Consider the following 19,401-nt stretch of genomic DNA (forward strand, 5'->3'; position numbering starts at 1 on the left):
TTATTGATTTGATTGATAAATTTGGAAACCTGTGTTTAGCAGTTGATTTTAAGTCGGGAATTTACATGAGTTTAGTAACTATGAAAAAGTGAATTTAGACCAGGTGCCCGTGGCTCATGCCTGTAATCATAGCTTCTCAGGAGGCTGAGATCTGAGGATCGCGGTTCAAAGCCAGCCCTGGCAAGAGAGCCCCTGAGACTCTTATCTCCACATAAACATCAGAAAACCAGAAGTCGTGCTGTGGTTCAAGTGGTAGAGTGTTATCTTTGAGCTGAAGAGCTCAAGGACAGCACCCAGGTCCAGAGTTCAAGCTCCACAACTGACAAAAAACAAACATGGGAATATTGTTACAAATTATTTCATATCAAACCATAACAACAATAGGACATGCCATTGTCTTGAGCTACCTAAGGGTATTATCTCAACAATGGACAACTGACCACGATGCTGAAAATCTCCCATAGCCAATCACATCATCACCGTACCACACACTGCACACATGGTCATGGTAATGATCTTATGAACAAAGCCACTAGGTTTCATCTAAAAACAACACATGCAACTATGCATAGTGCATATGATGATGATGATAAACCAGCAAACATGATACTGGATTTTGCACTTGCTAAACAATGCAATTAGCATTTCTTTAGAATATATTCCTATTGTTAAAAGAAGTGGTTAAACAAGGAGCCCCTAGGAGGCCTTGTGATGATGTCATTACTCTCAGAGGAGAAAGATGACAGCTCCATACAACTGTCCCCTGGAGGAAGTGCAGAGGGACAGGACAAAGAGGTGGAAGCCAGTAATTGGCTTAGTCAAAAAATAAAACAAAACAGTAAGAATCAATCAATAGAAGCAGGAACCTTTTGGGTTCAAAGCTAGATCTCCCTTTGTATTGTTGGACATTTGGATGTCTTGCACAACAGGAGAGAATTCGGGCAATTTTTTGCCTTGTAGAAAAATTCTAAGGCTGTAAAGCAATCTAGAAGTAGCACAGGGTTCATTATAATGAGATTTTTGTTGGGCCAAATTGCTTAGCAGTGAATAAATGCACTTCTTCTTTGCAAAGGGATCAGCATATTTCTTGGTGTTATAAAAATACAGCATTATAATTTTGTCCAAAACTAAACCACTAGCTGGTTGCCTGTGGCTTGTGCCTATAATACAGCCTTGCCACTTAGGAGGCTGAGATCTGAGGATTGTGATTTGAAGCCAGTGGGACAAGTAAATCCATGAGACTGTTATCTCCAGTCAACTAGCAGAAGAGTCAATAGTGGAGCCGTGGCTCAAGTGGTGTAGCATGAGCCTTGAGTACAAAAGCTCAGGGACAGCGCCCAGACCCTGAGTTCAAGCCCCAAGGTTGGCACACACACTAAACCACTGAAAATGAAAACATGATTAAACCTAAGATGTGACTGCATTCTGTCTTGAAAGCTAAGCTCTTTCAATAAAACCTATTTTCCATTTGTATTTAACAAAATTAAAATTTAGTAAATTTTAGCAAAAAGTCTAGGTCTCTTATGGTTTAAAACATATAATGTCTAATTAGTTTTTTATTTTGTCTATGCATATCACAGATATGAATGCATACAAAGAATGAAGAAAGAAAAGAAAAGAAAGAGGAAGGGAAAAAAGCAAAAGGGAAAAAATGGAACGAGAGAGGGAAGGAAAGAGAAGAAAGGGAAGGACATAAAGGAACATTTCAAATCATTTTCTCTTTTGCCATCACCTTAAAAATTAATCATAAAATTGCTTTATATTCTATTTCTATATTCCAATCTTCTCTACTTGCTTAATTTCCAAGGAAGGAGACAAGAACATTCTTAAAAGTTTTAATAGCCTGCTGTGTGGTCGGAATTCGTTTAATAGTTAAACTGTGTGGTGAATCTGGAAATCTGATGAATAACTCATCTGACTTATTCAGAAAATTTGGAATTACAGAGAATACATACAACCCACAAAGTTACCAGTGTTGAGAATAAACAAATAGAAGATTAGCTCATTAATTCACAAAGCAAATAAAATCAAGAGCATATCGTCTGAAGCCAGGCATCAATGGCTCACCCATCACTCCAAACAGCTACTCAGGAGGCAGAGAGATCAAGTTAGGAAGCTAGCCTGAGCAGAAAAGTCTGTGCGATGCTTATCATCGATTAAACAGAAAATATCAGACCAGAGGATTGGCTCAAGTGGCATTTGAGATAGGAGACATAAAAGCCAAAAGAAAGTGCAAACCACATTGCCTGAGTTCAAGCTCTGGAACCAGCAAACACATAAGAGAGTATGTCATTTGAGCAAAAAGTATATTAATATATCCTACAACTTTCAAATCAAAAGCAAGGCACAGATTTCTTTAGAGTCTTATTTCCAAATGAGCTAATTTTCCCTGCCAGGAGGAAAGAAAAGCCCCAGGTAAGACCACCCAGCCTGCCTTCCCATTTTGGGAAAACACTGGGGACCAGAGCTCCCACTGTACTGGTAGGGCCAGGTCTCTGTTTACTGAATGTGGCTTTTCCTTTCTCTGAGCTGAATAGTCTTTAATTACATTTTCCTGTGTCTGTGTAAATGAAGATGAGAATTAAAAGAGATATGGATATTCTTCTTGGTACAGGATCTCAAATGTATGGCATTTTACATGAGTATAGTTGTGTTTCTGTATTTAACTCTAATTTCTTTTCTTCCCTACCTCGGGCTAAAGGTAGTTTCCATTTCACTCTTACCTGGGTAAATTTTGAGTTGTCTTCTATCTTGTCCTTCAAGTGGCTTCACTTTGTTATAGAATCTCTTTAATGCTAGACGTTGCTAGGCAAATTTTCTGGCTTGATTAACAAATTCTAATACAAACAAAGACATATCCAAATGGTTTGGTTTCAGCTATTTTTTAAAAATATTTGACTGTAAGGGTGATGTACAGAGGGGTTGCAGCTACATAACGAAGGTAATGAGAGTACATTTCTTTTTGAACAGTGTCACCCCTCCTTTCCCCCCCTCACTCCCTCCCTCCCATTCCCCCCTCCCAAGTTGTAAAGTGCATTGTCAGCACAGTGTCTAGTGAATATCACTGTTGCATTGGTTCCTTTAAACCTCGGCCTTCAACTCAGCACCCAACCTTGGCCTCATAGTCTCAGGAGTTAGAAACTGTATAGCTAATAGAGTGATGGTGGGAAATGTTCGAAGAGTTGGAGGATGAATCTTTTATGACTTTAGAAAGGTGGTTTACATGTGGGATATTCTTGGTTAAAGTGAATGTGATGACAGAATTCCATTTGCAGCTGGGGTTTAACCCTCTCCACTAGCACGTTGAAGCCATGTGAGATGAGGTGTGTATTTTACATCAAAATGATTTATCCCATGTGCCTGCATATGCCCAGCACTGAGTTCTGCCATTTCCTCCAACGCTTAGTCTGCATTACCAGGGCAGGAACAAAAGGTGGGATTGTAAATATGTACAAGTAAAGAGATACCTTTCCCTGTGACTGTGGAGTATAACACTTTTTTACCTGACTCCAAAGTGAGCATGATAAAACATTAAGCACGCGCAAGCTTTAGTATCTTCAAATATCTCTTAGAAAACCTGAGGCGTGGTCAATCACTTGCCTTCTTTCCCTTTGTTTCTGGGCCATCTGAGAGCATGGTTACTACAAAGCCACTAGAATACTGAATAAATGAGGAATCCAGGCATGAAGTAAAAAAAAAAGCCTAAGAGCTATTTTTAATATTCCTTTCTTCTGCAGCAGCTCAGAAGAAATGAAAATAGAATGTGCTTGGGCGAACAAGCAGGTGTCTGAGAAGAGACGAAAGGAAAACGGCTGAGAGGGTGTTTGAAAATGACTTAGTTTAGAAGTGGCAATTGATACTAATCTTTCTGCTCTCACTCTGGTTGATAATTTTATTTTATTTTTTGTCAAACTGTGGGGAGGGGGATGATTTGGGGGAAGACTGACTTCTCTGAGTACAAGACACAATTTCTGAGCACAGAAGTTGGGAGGTGTCAGTGAGTGTGTTAGGATTGCAGCAGTCTCTAGTATTTCAAATTAGCTAACGCTTGCTCTCAGCATTGTGGTTTTTAAATTCCATAGATTAATTTTCATTGGAGCTTGTGGTTTCCTTATTGAAGAAGTACTTAGTAATATTTTTCCTGTAGCTTTATAACTAGGAACATGACAGAAGTTTCTGTTCTAGAGTTGATAAGAAATTGGAAAGGTTGTACTCTTTAGTATGTTTATACAGGCCCAATGTGTTTTACAAAAATGCGTTGCTTCCATGTGAGTTTTACATTTCAAGAATTATAACTCCAGGGTGGAGCTTAAGACATTACCTGTTTTCCCCTTCTTTATAGAACTTAAGATCTATTTTACTGAGAATACTATAAATATAATAAGAAGACATTAATAAGAAGACATTAATATGACATGAAGGATCAGTGGTGTAGTGTGGCCCTCATGAACAAATAAAATTCTATTCCTATCCATGAGACCAGCAAACTACAGCAGAGGAAATTGGGTAAGCTCTGGAGAGCAAGCGACTTAGAGCCTCCGGGATGTTGCTTTTCCAGCTGCAGACAAGATGAAAACGTTCTAGGCTAGATATCTGCAAAGACATACACAGAAGTAAGACATCTCATGTGCAAGAACTAATGAGAAATTCATCAAGGCGTGTTAAGTACTTCTCTGATGGAAAAAAGCTTATGTCATTTCATGACAATATATTTGTCTTACCAATCTTTAAAAGTATTATTTTGGTTATCCTAGGTCATTTGCATTTTTCATGTTCCAACTATAATTCTTTCCCTTTTTGTTTTGCCCCCCCCCCAGAACTTTGGAGGTTGCATCATTTTAAATAACAAGACTTTGAAGAATGAGATGTTAATTTGGGCACGAATATCTTCCCACATCTGTTTATGGACATAAGCACACAGCAAGCAGATCCTTAGAAAAGGAATGAGATAGTGAAATAGTAGGCACTCCTAAGAGCCTTCACATAGTATTTCAATATCTCATTTGTTTCAGATGTGAAGCAAAGTGATGCCAGGGTCGTTATGAAGCTCCAGTAGATGAATGCACGCATCATCCCATGTGGGCAGGAGGACGGAGTGGATTTTATCTTTGTACAGCCAGGGAGACTTCTGCATAAGGAAGGAAATTCTCTGCTCTTTGGCTTATAGATTTTATTCATACTACTAGCTCTTCATTTTGTATCATTTTATAACCTCTGAGAAAAAGCCTTCACTGTGTTCATTAGCCTTGAGACATTCTCGGATGTCTTTGAATGCCTAAATGGAGCCGTGGAGGCTGGGGGTGGGGGGGAGGGAGGAGGGGAGAGCCTTGCACAAGCCATGTCTAAGGGTGAATCATTTTTGTGTGACTGTATGCAGCAGTTGGTTGCGTGATTGTAGCTACAAGTTAGACTGTGTTTGTGTGTTTTTTACATCATTTGAGTTTCAAGTTCAAATGAGCATTTAGTCACCCTGAACCTCTTATGACCTCGCACACTAGGTCTGAGTACCACCTGTTTCACAGGGGTGTTATACATCTCTAGACACATTTTTACAGTGCTCAGTGTCCTTTGCTTAGAAGATATGTATTCGGAAGTAAATAACATGAATATGAATACTCTACACCATGACGGAATTGCACTGTTTCTATGGCCTTGAGCGATCCTTTGTCAGGATTTAGCTTTTGTAAATACTTTTGGTATTAAGTTATTATTTCCTCCATGAATTAAATGTTAACAGCTGCAGGTCTGTTTTTCTTAGGCCAGATTACATCTTTGTACATCAACTGGGAAGACCTGGAGTTTAAATTCCTATGGCGGCTATAGCTGCTGAATTCTCAGTTTTTGGATCCCAGTAAGTCCCTTAATAATTCAGAATGTGATTATTACTTGTCATAAATATTACAAGATGTACTTAGGTTAAAAAAAAAGAATCTTATCAGTACTCCTAAAGTTTGTAAGGTATTTCTGGTCTGATAGACTGACAACTTGTTTGTACAGTACTACTATTTTGAAAGAATCTATTGGCAGAAATGTGAACACCCACCCAGCAAAAAGCCTACTGTGCCTCCTGCCTCTTTTGCCCTCACCGCCTCTTCTGTTTCCTACTCTTCCTCTTCTGCTTCCTACTCTTCCTCTTCTGCTTCTGCTTCTCCCTTTTCTTTTCCAGAATACTGTGTTCTTTTTTTTCTTCTAATTTTATTTCATTGTAAAGATGCTGTACAGAGGAGTTACAGTTACACGAGTAAGGTAATGAGTGCATTTCTTGTCAATCATTGCTTCCCCCTCCTTTGTTTTTCTCCTAACATCCTTTCCCTCCACCACCTTTAGTTAAACTTCTTCCTGCCACCCCTTCCTAAGCAGCTTCTTTTTTTAGTGGTTATTTATAAGGTTTATATTAATGTGTTACTTATATTAATAAGTAACACTTGTTACATAACCATTCAACCACCATCATTTGCTTATTAGCATTGAGGTTTTGCAAATAAATTAGAGAATCCTATAGCAAGATTAAATGACTTGTATTTGGTAAGATAATACATAGATTAATTTTTCATTACATACTCTGTACAAAGAATCCTTTCAAAACCCAGTGAGTACCAAAGTAAAAAATTATGAAAAGCAGCAGTTAGCATGTCAATGAATGAGCCCGAAGGAAGATATTGGCAGTGTATAATTCTTTTTCCTATGTACTTAAGCGTTACTGGACTCAATGAAATAGATGACAGGCTGCAATCTTGGCAATAATAGATCTTAGAGTGGTTTAAAATTTTTCAGTTATTTTGGTACAACTGAAAATACTAAAAAAATTAGAATTGATGGTTATGAGACATGTATACTTCAAAGATTTTATATTGGACACCAGAAATGAATATTGCACAGAACATTCTGGGGTTCTTCAGATCATAAAATTCTATTGAGCATCATCAAGATCAAGAATTTATGTGAAAATGAAAAGAAGAAAATCTTCAGTGGCCAAATTACACATGTAATCATTTATGAGTTAGCCAGATTAAGATAAATCAGAATAAATAAGTGGCAGAAAATAGTTCTGATTTATGAATACTCATCGCTTCATGAATCACACATATAAAATTAAAATAATAGAGCTATCATGAACACAAAACTATCTTAATAAATTATGTCATGACATGCTTTGGCCTGTCCATTAAGCTTGATAATTCTAAGATGTTTTAGAAAGGTGCCAATTAAAATAGAGGTCATAAAATGAAGTTTTTAAGTTCCACAATTTTCAGAAATATAGGAATAGCCATCATTTGTAGATATATACTAAAATATTTTAAGACACTACTTTATGAGTAGAGATTAAAGTGTTGTCTTTCAGAAATTCCTCGTCTGCTTGCTTGCTAAGGAAGGAAGATTGTATGACTGGATCTTCCCTTTGTTCTGAGCCGGGCAATGGGCATGGCCTGGAAGGAGGAACTAGACACTGTGATTCCTCCCACAGAGAGAAAGGAGAGCACGAGGAAGATCTAGAAGGGCTGGTGCAGAGCATGGTTTGTAAGCCCTACGATTGGGCCATTGGCCTTAGTGGAAAAGCATAACTCAGCTTACTGTATTACATTTTGGTATGTAATGGAAAGCCTCTGTTTCTCCCAGATTATTTAACACAACCTGAGTTTCTGAGTATGGAGTGTGAACACAGATCAGCTCCATCCCCCATTCCCACAGAAAGCCAGCATTTTAATCCAAGAGAACTGTTACATGAAAGCAGTATGACAAAAGAGACTAGGCCTGATACATGAAAATACTTGCTTGGAAATGTTTTCAAGTGTATTTATTTATATAAGTTAACATATATATATATATATATATATATGTACATACACACACACATTAGCTATAATTTGATGAGCTGAAAAATACACGCATTGTGCAATGGTTAATTCTAGCTAAGTAATTGATTGGGTGTTTAAAAAAGTTATAGAAGCGATCCATTGAGTTTATCCATTCTTTCCTTCTATTTAAGTTCAATACAAATGTTTCATTCAGTGTTAAAAGTATTTTGACTTTCATAATTGTATTCAGATATTGATCATCAACAAAAACAATACAGACATGAGACTCATCGACAGTGTAAAGAAACTATTCTTTTCTCTACAACGTTCTGTTTTCCCTTTTTCTCTCTTTGTTTTTTCCTTTTTCTTGCTCCCGTACCTCCACTTTTTTTGCTTATGTGTTTTCCAGCTGTTTAAATCTTGCTGTAGGAGCAGTGAGTCAGGAACATGCTGCTTTCCCAGCCTCAGAAATGTTTGTACCACTGATGTCCCTTAAGAACTGTCACTGGCAAGTCGAGGTGGAGAATGTCTGACCCATAAGCCATTCGGGATCAGAAGCTCTAAGCTGATCTTAATGTTTAATGTTCACTTAGCAACTGATCTGCAGGTTTTCTCAGTCAGGTTTACAGTGCCAAATGCTTTCCCAACTTTCATCCAATTTGTTTTACAGTTCAGTAGTGAAAATATATGACTAGTCAGTCCAAGGGTGGAAGTTTAATTCTCAGTGATTTTTTTTTAAATCCAAGCCAGCGTGCTTAGTGTAGTGACTGTTGTATTTGGGTTGGGGGTAGTCGTGATAGCAGTGGTGGTACTTTTTGTCTTTTTTGTGTTTGAAAGACAGTTAAATCTGTGGTGTCATCACTGTTGTCAAAGTAAACAATTCTGAGTAGGAATAGGACTTGCAGAGTGAACTATGTTCCCATACTAAGAGTTTAATGTTCTATTGGTCAGGCAACCTAATCACAGAAAGAGATAATACTGTACGATGTTTTTCTATCACAACTACTGTGTTTTATTGAACGTTGTTCAACTTTGATAAGGCGATGTGTAATTTCAGGTTTTGTTAATAGTGGATCTGTTTGGTCTGTTGTAGAATGCAAGGGTCACCCTCCTCCTATCGTGGTTCTTGGAAAGGATGGGATTTTTGGAGCTATCATGAAAGTGGGTGGCCGCTGATATGAAGTGTCTTCAGGTTATCTGTATAAAGTCTACAGATGTGTTACGTTAAGTAGAAACTTTTTAAAGGTTTCACATTTAAAATGTTTATAAGCTGACTATGTTTAGAACAAAAATGAAGAACTAACCGTTGTAAATTGCAAACTTGAATGGCATATGGATTAAGAATTTCAACATTATATTCCTCAAAGCAGGTCAAGAATTCTTCAATAGCCTGAAGATTTTGAAACATAGAAATGGATACATTGATGTTGATTATGACATTTTAGAAATGAAATGAGGAATATTTCTCTAAAATCAATTAGTATTTTAGTATTTTTCTTCTCTTGAAATTAGGTATTCCTACCAGTACTAAACCAGTCAGCTTCAAATTATCATGCTTACAAATTTACTCAAGGGAGGAAAAATTTTACTTTGAATAAACATGCTAATAAGTATTTTCAGTGGAAAAATAAATCATTATTCTCATACTGTAGTATATCAGTACTTATGCTCACATGTAAAACTATTTTCAGAATTAGTATATCATGTTTTATAATTATTTTTAGGTGGGTAGATAGAAATAAGTACATTTTGAAACCTCTTTAATACCATATAAACATGAGAAGTGACTTGAGTTTGCAAACTTGTCTTTGTTTTTGATTTTGCTTTTCTTCATCCATCCGTCTGCGGGTGGGCACCTGAGCTCTGGCTCCCATCTGCTGTTGTGAACCGTGTTGCTTTAAATATGGCCACTCATGGCTTCCTGCCCTTGCAGTATTCATAGAAGTGGATAATGGGTCTTGTGATAGATCTGTTTGTGAATTGTTAAGGAATCTCCGTATTGTTTCTGTGCACTTTCTAGTCCTGAGGTAGAAATAGACTTGCCAGTTTTTATCCACTGAAAATGCAGTTAAACACATGGCTGACATTATTCTCAAATGTCAAACTATTCCACTCTAAAAAATAATGGATTTTCCCTTCAGTAGATGAATGGATCAACAAAATGTGATGTATACACACAATGGAATTCTATGCTTCCATCAGAAAGAATGTCACAACCCCATTTGTTAGGAAATGGGAAGGTCTTGGAAAAAATCCTATCAAGTGAAGTAAGCCAGCCCCAAAGAAACATAGGTCCCATGGTTTCTCTTTTTGCAATAATTAGTATGCATCTAGGATAACCTTAGCAGATGAGCAGATTAGCTCAATAGCTATGTACATATGACCATATGAGATGATGCTAAGCAAAATGACCTCCAAGACATGGAGGAAAGAGGTCTTTCTTTGTTGTTGTTCTAATGTACTATGGGATTTCTTTTTTCTTTTGTGTTTTCCCCTTATGGTTTATTCCCTGTTGTCACTGTATTCTATTTTGGTACCCTGGGTATTGTATATATGTCTCTCTGAACTAGGGGAGGGAGGGAGAACAACAAAATGGTGAGACAAAGGACAAAGTGGGAACCAATGCAACAGCGATACTCACAAGACAATATGTTGGAAATAATCTGTACAACTTGGGAGGGTTGAGGGGAGACAAGAGGGAGAAAAATGAGGGAGGGGGTAACAAGTTAGACAAGAAACATAATCACTACCTTACTTATGTAACTGTAACCCCTCTGTACATCACCTTGACAATAAAATTAAAAAAGAAAAAGGAAAAGGAAAACAGTTTTGAAAAACGGATTTTCTTATTTCAATTTAATTGTAAAATGCAAGACTTCTAAGTTAGATATATTTAAAAAATTCTTTTACTTCTCTCTATAAAGTTTTGAAACCAATTAAGAATGATTTTGCATGTTTCTGCTTTGGTGTTGTCTACTTAATATTGAAGACTTGGGTAAATCTGTTAGACACTGAATTGTAATGGTTACAGAAAGTTGATTCTGGAAAAGGCAAGAAATGGAAAGGAAAGATCAATGAATAATTATTCACTTGTGACTCACCCCCAACTTATCTGTCCACCAGCAGATCACTTGTCTCAGTCTAAACATATCCCACAATTAATTTAAACACACATTATAACTCTTAGTCCGATCACTCCTTTCTATACTTAGCTCAAACACCCGCTTCCACATTTCATCCAAACTTGAATTCTCACGTATAGCCATCCGCTTCCCCATTTGGACTACTTGACAATGAAAAGAAAATTTGACAGACTTTTTTTTGCTATAAAATGAGAGAGAGCAAATATTTTGGATTTGTGAGCCATAAAGTCTCTTTTACAACTACTTAACTCTGCCACTAGACCATAAAAGTAGCCATGGCAAAGCTGTGAATAAGTGTGGTAGTATTGCAATAAAACCGTTGGGACACTGAAATTTGAATTGTGTGTAATTTACACCTGTTATGAAATTGTCTTCTTTTTATTTTTCCAGCCAATGGCAAAAATCCATTCTTGGTTCTTTGAGTCATGAATAAATGTGGCCTGTGGCCTGTTTTTCTATGGTCCCATAATAAATACACGGGCAATAAAGTTTAGGGCTGATCTAATGAAAATTCATCAAGTCTGTGTGCATAGAATATAACATCTTAAAGTAAATCTATTGCTACTCCTACTTTCTTTATTAAATTTTATCAGCTTTAGTGAGATGTAATTAGCATATCCTATCATTCAGCCATTTTATTCAATTTAATAGTTCTCCAGTTTATCCACAAATTTGTGCAAATTCATCACCAAAATCTTAAATGCTTCCAGTACCATAAAAAATGCCATAAGTACTAGTAGTAACCCTCTATTTTATCCCTAGTACCCTAAACCCTAGCAACCACTGATCAGTGTTTCTCCTATTGATTTGTTTACTTTGGATATTACCTATAAATGGAATCCTATTATCGTTCATGCTTTTTTGACTGATGTCATTTACTGATCACAGTGTTTTTAGGATAGCATATATTAGTGGTGAATTCCTTTGTACTTCTGAATAATAGTGTATGATATCTTTTAGTTATAATAGTATATGGTATCTTTTAGTTATCCTTTAGACAGATGATCAACATTTAGATTATTTCCACTTTTTGTCTAGAATGAATAATACTACCCTTAAGTTGTTTGTGCAGAAGTGTGTATCCTTGTCTCTAATACTGAGTTGCTGGTACTCACTAGACACTGTGTTGAAAATGAACTATATAACTTGTGGGTGAGGATAGGAGGAAAACACTGGGACGAGTGGCATTGTGACTCTTTACCTGACTTACGTAACTGAAACCTCTCTGTTCATCACCATTGTAATACCAGTAAAAGAAGACAAAAAGAACGAGTTACTGGGTAAGACGGAAATTTCACCAAATTTTTTACTAATTTCTTGCTTTCTAATTTCATTTTATTTTGGTCTTACAACTTTGCATAATTTCAGTAATATTAATTTGGCACTAAGACTACTGATTTAGGCATAAAAAAAGCCTGCCTGCACAAGCAAATTTCTCTTTATACTTATAAAATTGTGATTCTGCTTGTTTTAGCTAGCTAAATAACCATTGCCATTGGAGAACTGTAAGCTTGTTGGTGAGATAGTCATAAAAGGTAACTTCCAGTACCAGAGGTGCATTTCACCGATGCAGAAACCAAGGCTGTGACTCACAAAGTAAATTATTCATATCTGGTAAAGTAAAGATGTTGCCAGACTACCTTGTATCGCTTCAGAGAGAAGGTCCTTTCCACCAGTCTTTTCCATATCCTATCAGTTCTGGTTATTATCATAGACATGAAATTATTCTCATATTCTTTTCAGAATATGAAATAAGAGGCTATTTAATTTTCCAATAATTTAATAAATATTAGACTTCCAACTCAGGGTGAATTGGTGCAGGGAGAATGTTGATTCTGTTTTTGGCAATTATCCAGAAGATTCCCTGAAGTACAGCTTAACCCTCATTGCTGGTAAAACTACTTCTCCAAGGAAAGCTGTAATCTTGGCAGCTTTTACAGTGCCAGTGAACTGTAAATAGCCCTGCATTCAAGCTTGTACTTACTAAGGCTTTCTATTTTGATGTGAAGTTTAATACAGTTGGATCTCCTTAGACTGAGTATCCATCATCCAGGCTGGAGCTCTATCCAGATTTCATTAATTAATCTTGAGCACAATCATGCATTATGTTGCATTACTCAACCCCCTTCTGGGTTGAAATTATTAAAATAGAATCCCTTAAGAACAGTTGGCAGTGCTTATATTATATAACTCAGTATCACCTTTTTCCATGAAAGGAGAGAACAAAAGTGAATTTCTTTGCTCTGACATACCCAAAGAGCAAACTAGTATGGATCTAGCAGTATAAGCTGGACTCAGAAGTGTTCAGATTATCTGAGCAAAACCACCTGCATTCTTGAATGTCAGATCTTTCAAAGTCAAAACTTGCAATGGCATGGTCTATTGGTGTGTTATCTCTCTCCCTCTGTTTCTTTCTCTGTCCCCTCCACCTTCACCTTCATCTCTATGTACTAGCTCCTAAATCTCCCCCTGCAATAAAAAGAAAATAAATTATATACTAAGTTTAATTATCTACTGCCTAAAGTGAATTTTACCTGCACATTAGACATCCATTTAAAAACTTTTGAATTTTTGGTTTGTTTTTATTTTAATGTTTTATAATACCTTTGAGTTTCGGTATAGACTTAAGTTTTTTAAATGGAATTCTTAGAGTTCTTTCTCTTTCACTCTTCAATATTGTTAACCAAGAGTTCCTTTCAATGCTTTATGAATTTCCATTTTGTTAGCTTCTTTATATTTCCCAGTGTCAACACTATTTTATACCTTAGTATCTTGTCTTGCACTCACTCTTGAATTCAATGCAAATGAGGTTCCCCAAAATATGATTCCTGCTGTCCAAACAGCTTTCTTCTGTAATTGACATCTAGTTCATGCATTGGACCCTCTACTTGGAAGAGAATCACAAATATTTATGGAGTTTCAGCAGTCACAAGCTTTTATAAAAGAAACATAATAATAATGCATTCTTTGTCGCAAATACCTCTTGGATTCTCTTCCTTTTAATTGGTTGACGTGACTGTTTCTAAACAAAAAACACTTTTTCTACTTAGCAGTATTTGTAGTGTTACTTTTTTTTGGGGGGGGGTCCGGTCGTGGGGCCTGAACTCTGAGCCTGGGTGCTGTCCCTCAGCTCTTCAGCTCAAGGCTTGCACTCTACCACTTGAGCCACAGCGCCACTTCTGGCTTTTTTCTTTTTGCTTATGTGGTGTTGAGGAATCGAACCTAGGGCCTCATGCATGCAAGGCAAGCGCTCTACCACTGAGCCACCTTCCCAGCCCCTATTTGTACTGTTTCTATGTTGGATCATATGGATAATCTTCTTTATCGTCAACATAACATGATGAGGAGCCACAAATGATGGATAGTGACTAAACAACTCTCTCAAAACTTTTCTGGAGGAATTCCAGAGACAGCCAGAGATTTGAGATTCTCTAGTCCAGTATTCACACGCCATCCACCTTGCCTTTCTAAGCAGCATGTGTGTCAGAGTCTTAAAGCCCACCACACTGCCACCCAGGAAGCAGGGAAGCATTTAGTGTTGTGCTGTTGATCTCATCTTATTGGCCTTTGACAACAGTCTCCATTTTCTACCCCTAACTACCTAGCCAGGTCCCATAAAGATCCTGCAGGCCAGATTCAGCTCTTGGAGTCCAGCATGTGTGAGGCTTTAACTTTTCATTCTGTTCCTCTTCCTTCCTGATCGTGTCTCCTTCCTGAAGTCCATCCTTTCTGAACTTTTACCCTCTTACAACTTTGCACTCTCAGAGACAAACGTGTTGATGTTGAGGATATCCTCATGTTCCTCTTCCAGGAGTATTTCACACTTGCATTTGAGAGGACGTGTCTGCTAAGTGCTGGAGTGTCGGTTTGGGACGGAGGGTCGGTGGCCTCCTTCGGCAGGTGTTGGCATTCCAGACTGAAGTGTGCCTGTGCAGGGGGTGGCCCTTTAGTTCTGAGATGAGCCATGTACAGTACCTCCATGGAGGAGTGGGGTCTGTGCAGGTAAAGGAGTTTCTCTTGTCCACCGTGTGAGACTACAGCCAGAAGACATTGTGTACAGGGAACCAGGGAGGAGGAACTAAATAAATAATAACTAAATGTCTAATGGTCAAGCCAGGTAGTCTGTGTCATTGTAATATGTTTATGGCGACCTCAGTACAGGTAAGGCTGCTTTTCTGTTTGCACAGGGAGCTCTGTTCTCCCTCCCCCGCTCCCAGTTTTATGGTCAGCATCCTGCGGGAGAGGCACATTTATCAAGAAATGTGCGTGGAGTCCGCACTCTCGTCTTTAACCTACACAGCCAGACATTGCCCGTTGATGGTTCTCCATGGGACACCCACTGCCAACCAAAGAAGGGGGATGTCCTCCCTTTATACAAAAGTGATGAGATTCAGAGTGCCTATGTAACACAGGAGACAAGATGCTTGAGGCTCTGGAACATTGGGAGAAACTGAACAGGATTCGTTGCAATCACAGACTGACAAGTTGCATTAAAACTCCTTTGTACATCTCCTTAGATGATTATTTTAAAACTCTAAAAAAAGAATGAGAATTTCAAAAAGTAAAAATGGAGGCTTTTCTACTAATTTTGGGGGGATGTGTACATATGCTTGCCCTTTCAGCCATCCCAATGCACGTGCGCGCATGTACACACACACACACACACACACACACACACACACACACACACACACGGATAAATCAGATGACAGTTTTCTAAATAATGGAGATTTTTTTTAGTCAGTGAACATTCACTGCTGATAACATTAAGAGATTTCTGGGAATAGAATTGCTTTAAAATTCCAATTTCAGTGGTGGTTAAATATTCAGAGAAGTAAGTATTTTTTTTCACAGAGTAGCTTTATAGGACATCAATTTTGATATCTGTTCTTTCTGCAATAAATGAAGAGAATTTGAAAGATGACAATTTGTGATACCTTAAAGGAAATAAAAAACAAAAATAAACTATGCTCATTCATCTTTTTGTATGTTTAGTTATAATAACTCAGAATCATACCTTCCTTCAAAAAGAATAATTGCTAAAACAAACAACGTCTTCTACATTATAAGAAAAGCTGCTTTAAATTCATTTTAAATTGTTAGGTATATATGATTAAGATGAAGGTTCATATAATATTGTTCATTAATTAATGACTCCAATATTAACTCAAAATTGTTTCCATTTCAATTGTATCCTCATTATCCTCCAAACATTACTTTTAGTGTGTCTTGTCATGTCTTCTATAATGCAGAATGTCATAACTAACATTATTCCAACAGATTTTTCTCTTCAGTCAAATGGAATAAAAATAATGTACTAAGCATCAGCTCATTGAAAAGTATAAAAATTGAATGATTCATATTATGGAAATATAATTATTAACCCGACAACTGCAGGATAGACACTTTAGTAATGATTTCATTTAAATGACTGATATGAAAAACTCATATTGGAATATATTATATATGAGCCAAATCACTATTTTATTTGATCCCAAATATACTTAAGTATAGGTTATTTTAAAATCTAAATTCTATGTTTACATCCTTGCTAAAGTGGACTGCTGTTTCCTTATAATTACATTTCTATTGGTTTTCAAAATCTAGGGATTTCTTCTTTTTTCATTTCTAAATTACTGTGTTTCTATTGTTTTGCAAAAAAATATTTGGCATCTGGAGGGAGTTTTGTTTTAATTCCATGTATGTATATTTATGAGAGAGAGAGACAAAGGGAGAAAGGCAGAGACAGAGAGATGGAGAGAAAGAGAAAGGAGAGGAGAGAGAAAAAGAGGGGGGGGGAGACAGAGAGGAAAAGGGAGATTGAATAGCACCACTCATCCAAGTATGTCTTTTTTATTCAATTCTATTTTCAAAGAATTATTTTTCCTTTAGGGTAAAGAAAGTCACATTTTGACCTTGAATATATTATGGATATATGGAATATGATGTCTTATTATACCGAGCTATATTACTTAAAACCCCCATTCGGAGTCATCTATGATAACTAAAAGGAAATCAAAAGAAATGGGACCACACTGTAACTGATTATATGTTTATGTGCTTCTTTGCATACTAAAATTATACCCGATATATTTTTATGTACTTAGGTAGTTATTCTGTGGGGCTAGATGTTTGCATCCATCTTGGAAACTGCGTTGTCTTTTGTCTAGTTGTTTTTCAATGAATGTGTTTGTATTTTATCATGATGTAATCAAATTCATTTACCTAAGGGTTTCTACCTTCTCCCTTCTGGAGGGAGTAGAGTAAGATAGAATTTTAAGACAAATTTTTATCTATGCTCAAAAGACTTTCATATACTAAAACACACATGGTCTTACAGAGTGCTTCTCCCTTGCTTCATTCTGTGTCGGAATAAATAAGGTCTTTTAGTAAGTTAGTTTTAAATAAGGTAGCTGACATTATAGTACTCACTGTTAATAGTCTCTATATCTATATGTATCCTCAATAAATCTGGAAAACAAAAGAAATAAAGCAAATTTGCAAAACACTTTCAAAGTTAATTCACCCATTAGAACAGGTTTTTCTGTGTAGTGAGCAGTATAAATAAAATATATTCTTTATTTCATCCTGCCCTTTATTTACCCCACATCAAATCGACAGAGTCTTCATGATTTAACTTTCATTGTAAGTCTCCAGTTGAAGGTAAAACCTTTTATCTCATTCTCCTTTAGCATCTGTCAGGATTTTATATTTGTAAAGTTGTACAAAATGTCTTGTAAGGGTTTTGGTTGAAATTGCATTTATGGATTAGTGTGAGTAGAATCAATGTGAATCATTATATTGCTCATATATCTTTCCAGTTACTTAGGACTTTCATGTCTTCCCAAAAAGTTAGGCCTTTTTCCTAGGAGTCTTAATGATCTCTTTTAGATTTATAACTACATTTCACATTTTCAATTTCATTTTAAAAGGTGTATATTCGTTTTAAATTGTCCACATGTTTGTTGCTGAAGAAGAAAGCAATAGATTTCTGTATATAGGTCTTAGGTTCAGCTAATATTCTGAAATCTCTACTACTCTCTCTTAAGTATCTTTCTTTTTTAAATGTATTTTATTGTTGTTATTAAGGTTAGTTGTACAGAGGGGTTACCATTTCTGAAATTTCTATTCTAATGCTTTCCCATGAATTCACCTACTTTTTAATGTTAATAGTTTTCATAAGTAATGACAGATTTGGTGTGTTTTATACTTTTCCAGTCACAGTATAATTTTCTTTGTCCTTAGTTTATGAACTTGCTAGTATTTACAGTAGCTGGCTGACTATATCTGCTTTATTTATCATAATGATCATTTCTATTATGTTCCTAGATTTAAATATTCTGCCCTTACGCAGTAGTTTCACACTTCCATAGGCCATACTAAAGGATAAATATCTTAAGTTCCTCAGACTTTTAAGCAAAAGAAAAAAACGATTTAGAGTAAGATTATCATGATGAGCTTTAAATATCATTAAAATAAATCTACTGATTCTAGAAAATAATTGATACCTATATAGTTCTAAGTGGCAGAAAATGTTATCTAAAAATTATTGTATTATCAATTAACTATTATTCCAAATATTTCAGTAGTCACACCATACTAAATAAGACATAGCTTAAGAATTATGATATCTACAAAACATTTTTAAAATTATATACAAAAATATTATCAAATATAAGTGACATATCAACGAGATTTAGGCCAAATTAAATAACTATATAATTCTCTATCTACAAGGTCTCTTAGAATCAAGAATTTTCCAGGACAGTTAATGGACCAAATAATCAATGAGCATAGGATCAAGAATGTAAGAAACAACTACAATCCTTTCTTTTATTAAAACAATGAACTTGGAAGTAAAATCAAGCCCATTGAAAAAGTGTCTATTTGGTATTTGGCAAATACCAAAGTTAGGTAATTTAGTCATTTCTAAACAGAATTTAAGGTAACAGAATTCATTAGGTTAAAAGATGAATAAAAGTGAAATCTGCTAGATATATCTGTGTGTGTGTGTGTGTGTGTGTGTGTGTGTGTGTGTGTGTTTTGTATGTGAGCCAGTACTGACACTAGAACTCAGTGCCTGTGCACTGTGTTTTCACTTTCTTGCTCAAAGTTCATACTCTACCACAGCTACTCTACCAGCAGTTTGATGGCTAATTGTAATTAGGAGTCTCACACACTTTCCTGTTAAGGCTGGCTTTGACTCTGGCCATTGGATCTCCATTTCCTAAGGAGCTAGGATTACAGTCATATGGAAGGGGTCCAGCTATACATATCTTGTTACAATTAAAGTTTAGAAGAAAATGTTTTGTTTTTAAGGATTCTTAGCTTCTCAAAAATACACTTAGGTTCTCAAAAATACATCTCATCTTTATAACTTGATTGTGATCAACAATCCATGTTTTCCATGTTAGAATCAGAGAAATGAATGTTGGTTAATTTAAAAATTGTGGTTATTTCTG

Source organism: Dipodomys ordii, unplaced genomic scaffold, assembly GCF_000151885.1.
Source record: "Dipodomys ordii isolate 6190 unplaced genomic scaffold, Dord_2.0 Scaffold43, whole genome shotgun sequence".
Classification (NCBI taxonomy): Eukaryota; Metazoa; Chordata; class Mammalia; order Rodentia; family Heteromyidae; genus Dipodomys; species Dipodomys ordii.